This window comes from Solanum tuberosum, unplaced genomic scaffold (genome assembly GCF_000226075.1).
Source record: "Solanum tuberosum cultivar DM 1-3 516 R44 unplaced genomic scaffold, SolTub_3.0 scf00014, whole genome shotgun sequence".
Lineage (NCBI taxonomy): Eukaryota > Viridiplantae > Streptophyta > Magnoliopsida > Solanales > Solanaceae > Solanum > Solanum tuberosum.
In genome coordinates this window covers 1,929,854-1,934,039 of record NW_006238939.1, presented here as the reverse complement: position 1 = coordinate 1,934,039, position 4,186 = coordinate 1,929,854, and positions in this window count along the sequence as shown.

Here is a 4,186-nt window from a genome sequence, read left to right as displayed (position 1 = left end):
CTCCAAACTTGAGAGAAAATATCCCAAAAGGTACTATTATTCTGGAAATTAAAATAAATGTTTGACTCCTAAAAATTAATAACAAGTTTAGTATTTATAGACTTCAGAAAATAGTGCTGGCGGATCTTTCTGCAAGGTTCGTCGTAATCACCGATTAACTCATCGATTCATCTTTTGGTGTAGTTTGTCGTAGTCTTGCACTAGCCTTATTCGAAGAAATGTCGACTGCTCCTTTCATCGCCTTTTTGATCCTGCTCCTTCTGGGCTTCGCGTACTGGAACAAAGGGCGGAGTGCGTCACTTCGGCGAATCGCCAAGTGTGATTGGCGATGCTCAGGCTTCAGCTTCTTCGTTCTTTTCAGCCTTTTTGTTCCTTTTTTGCGCGTAAGTGTCCATGCTTCCACTAAAACTTCAAATACCTGAAACTTAAGAGTTTTCATAAGATATTGAGACAAATAAACATTTAGAGGACACTATTTCTATCAAATAAAGCCCTAAATGAGTCCAATTTGTGGAATCATCAGTGGAAGAACTCATAGATGAATAAGCTTCACATACCTTAATCAATGCCCTAACAAAAGCCTTTAGCAATGGAGCCTTTGCTCTTGACCTTAGCTACAACCTCTAGCTTCTTTTTCAACGAAGGTTTTCTTAGAGAGAGAAATATTTGAGAGAGGAGTGATTTGGGGTTTTGATTTGGGTCTAGTGTTAAGTGACTTAAACTTGGTGGCTAATGACTTAAAAGTATATATATAGGTGTATAAAACACATATAAAAGGGCCCCCACTTAAAACTAGTCGAATAGGAATTTACCAAAAACCCCTCGACTAGGCAGCCCCTTGACTGGGGTCACGCCCACTTAAACGGTTTGTCAAGGGCACCACGGCCCGTTGTGGTGCTCGTGGTCCCTTGACTAGTGACCCTCCCTAGCTTGGCAAACCTCATTGATGCTAAGGGAAGTCCACGAGACCTCTCACGATCTGTGGTCAAGCCAACGGGTCGTGGTCCCTTAGGCAGTAACTAGGCCTAAGGACCTTGGATCCCATGACACTAAGGGATCTTCACGGACCCCTTCACGGACCGTGGTCAAGACCACTGGTCGTGATCAAGGGTCCCTACTTGGCTCTAAAATGTTTTGACTTCCCTCGTCCTAAGGCACCTTCATAAGCCTTCCCATGATCCGTGGTCAAGACCACGAGTCGTGAAGTGGCTCTTGGAGGTAAGCCATATTGAGGCTGCCCTTAAGAAGCTACTTGCTTGGTCTCATGAACCATACCACGAGCCGTTGTGGTGGTCATGGACTTGAGGCAGTGTGCTTCCACTTTTGGGGAGCCTTGGCCTTGGCTTGGGCCTTGCCCCCTTGGCCTTGGCTCTTGCCCCTTGCCCCCTTGGCCTTAGCTCTTGCCCCTTGCCTTGTCCCTCACTAAGCATTAGATGGCCTACTAGTTTACGGAGTGTAGGATGGGCCTTGACGTTCAACCCCTAAACCCCTCATTCCAACCACGTAAAGTCTCATCTACGACTCTAATTCATATACATCAAACCTTAGAACCCTAGCTTGAGGCTCTAGTTTGTTCTACTAGATTCCGGGGTGTTACACAATCCATGACCAACTATATATCAAAATCAAACATATTTAACAATAAAAGGTCAGCTCAAGTGTAACACCCCTGGATAGTAACTAAGCAAGATCAAAACACCTGATCCACTACTAAAGACTCACCCACAGGGGTCGACACACACAACGGCGCTACCATAGGCTTACAACTCATACCCATACGAGAAGCATAATGCATCATCACATTAGAATTTGTAGAGCCTGGACAAATAAAGCGGATATGGGATGATGGCATAAAAGAATCGTACATGTGATCAAATTATCTGATCTATTAGCCTCCGCCTTCGCTGGAGCTTCATAGAAATGACCCTATCCACCTCTGCCCTGGCTATCAGTCCTACCACCAAAAAGTAACCTACAGTCTACGATCACGGTCCTCACCCTAACCTCGGCTTCCAGATGGAGGTGATGCTGGTGGAGATGGTAGAGCTAGATGTGGAATTCTAACAATCTGTCTATGCAAAGGGAAATATCTAGCGCAGTAACCTAACTCACCATAGCCAAAACAAATCAAAGATGATCTCCTCCTAGAAGCACAACCACCATGGCCAGAAGTTCTAGTCTGGGACCCATGACTCTAAATAGAGCCAACCTCTCTAGTTATACCGATCTCCCTATAAAATCTACAAAGCGGGCTAAACAGGTTGGGTGGGCAGACCCTACTAAAACGAGTGTACAGCCCTAATTTATGAATCTCTAGGCCTGGAGCAGGACCTATTGTAGCTACCCTTATATCTAGCTATCTGGTCGCTACCCCTTTGGGCCTCAAAATGATGCTACTCCATAGTGCGGGCATGATAAACACATCTAGAAATGAGCGACCCACTGAGAGTATAGACTAAGCATCAATCCACAGCTACATTCTAGATCTACGAACAAAACATCGAGCCCTCTCCTCCTCAGTAGGTAGAATCATAGTGGCATGATAGTAGAGCTCATGAAATCTCACTCATGCTCAGAAACTCTCATAAAATCCTGCTCTTGAGAACTAATCCCTGAGGTGATCTTTGACACCGTAAGATGAACCTAGACAAAAAGGCCTCAGAAAACTCAGTCCAGGTTATTGAAGGAGACCTATCTGGTCTAGTCTCAATAAATGTACACACCACTATGTGGCTAGCCTATCAAGTTGATACACATTGAAGTCGGCTTCTTTCGATTCCATGAGAACCAAGGTATGCAACCGCTCATGACAAGTAGTCAGAAACTCGTGGGCCACCTCACACAAAGCCCTCAAAAACCTCGAAGGTGAATGCCTCATGAACACTCCAAGCATCTTCTACTCCTCTAGTGGCATTGCTCTAGCTGCAATCACGAGTTGGTACCCAAAGGTGGTACCTGGGCCTGAGGTGCCTCTAATGAAGGTTGGTCCTACTGACCTGGTGCAGTTACCGGTACTAGCACTAGTCTTGGTGCTAGTGCTTGTACTAGTGCTGGGGCTTGTTGCATGCCACCCAACACAGTCAGAAGCTGCACAATGGTTTTTTGAAGGTATATCATCATAGCCGATCCGGATGGTGGTTGTGCCAGTCCCGGCTCTATGGACTGATATGGAACATGGGCTGCTAGAGGATCCGCTGCAGTCTCTGGACCCTAATCTCTAACTGGAGGTGGTGATGCACCTCTACTTGGAAAGGGAGGTCGACCTCTACCTTGACTCGCCTCGCAATGCAAACAAGCCTTCCTCCAAAAAGAGTGAAAAAAGTGCGATTTCAAGAAATCAATAACATACTAGCTGCACGAAAGTGAGATTGGTGAACTTGAGGTTGTGATACCAACCTGTCACGATTTGACTTCCCGAGTCATAATGACATATACTAAAACCCACCAGTAGGTAAGTTGACCCATACGCAGAATAATAAGTACTGTGTATAGTGCGTACAAGGGAATAATGAAATAATAAATAATGTTAATAATAGGAAAAGACAGAAACGAAAAAAAAGCCAAAAACTAAATACAAAAGAAACCCTCCCAAAACGTGGAAGTCACGAGTAGAAAGCTGTCTAACAAGATAAATATAAGAAACAAAAATGGACCACAACAAGCTGTTTCAAAGGCAAAAAACAGGCTAACATATGTACAGAAGGAGACAGGCTGGTCCAGGACGCCAAGTGCTCACTCTCGTTTCCGATATCAACAAGCTGCATAGACATCATGAATGATCACCACTGGTAGTTAGTAGTAGGACTTACATCACGAAAAGATGAAGAGTGTAGGTTAAGTACCAACATAACATACTCTACAGGTATCATAGACCAACCAAGAAAGAAATATAAGAAAAATTTGTAACACCTCAGATCTGGACAACAAATTTTTTTGTGAACCACGAAAAGGGTTCATGGATCTGAAATGAACCATGGTTTGTCGACCTGCACGTGGGTCCACACCCAACCAAGCGTGGTGGACCACAGAGCCCTTCACGAGCCAAGGATCCCCACACGGGTCGTGGTAAGGCTCGTGGAAGCAAGGCAGAACACCCTCGAACTCAGGCATCACACAACAGAGCCCACCACGGGTCATGGAAAGGTCTGTCGTGTGTCAGCCAGTAGACCCCCAACCCAAGTGAAGA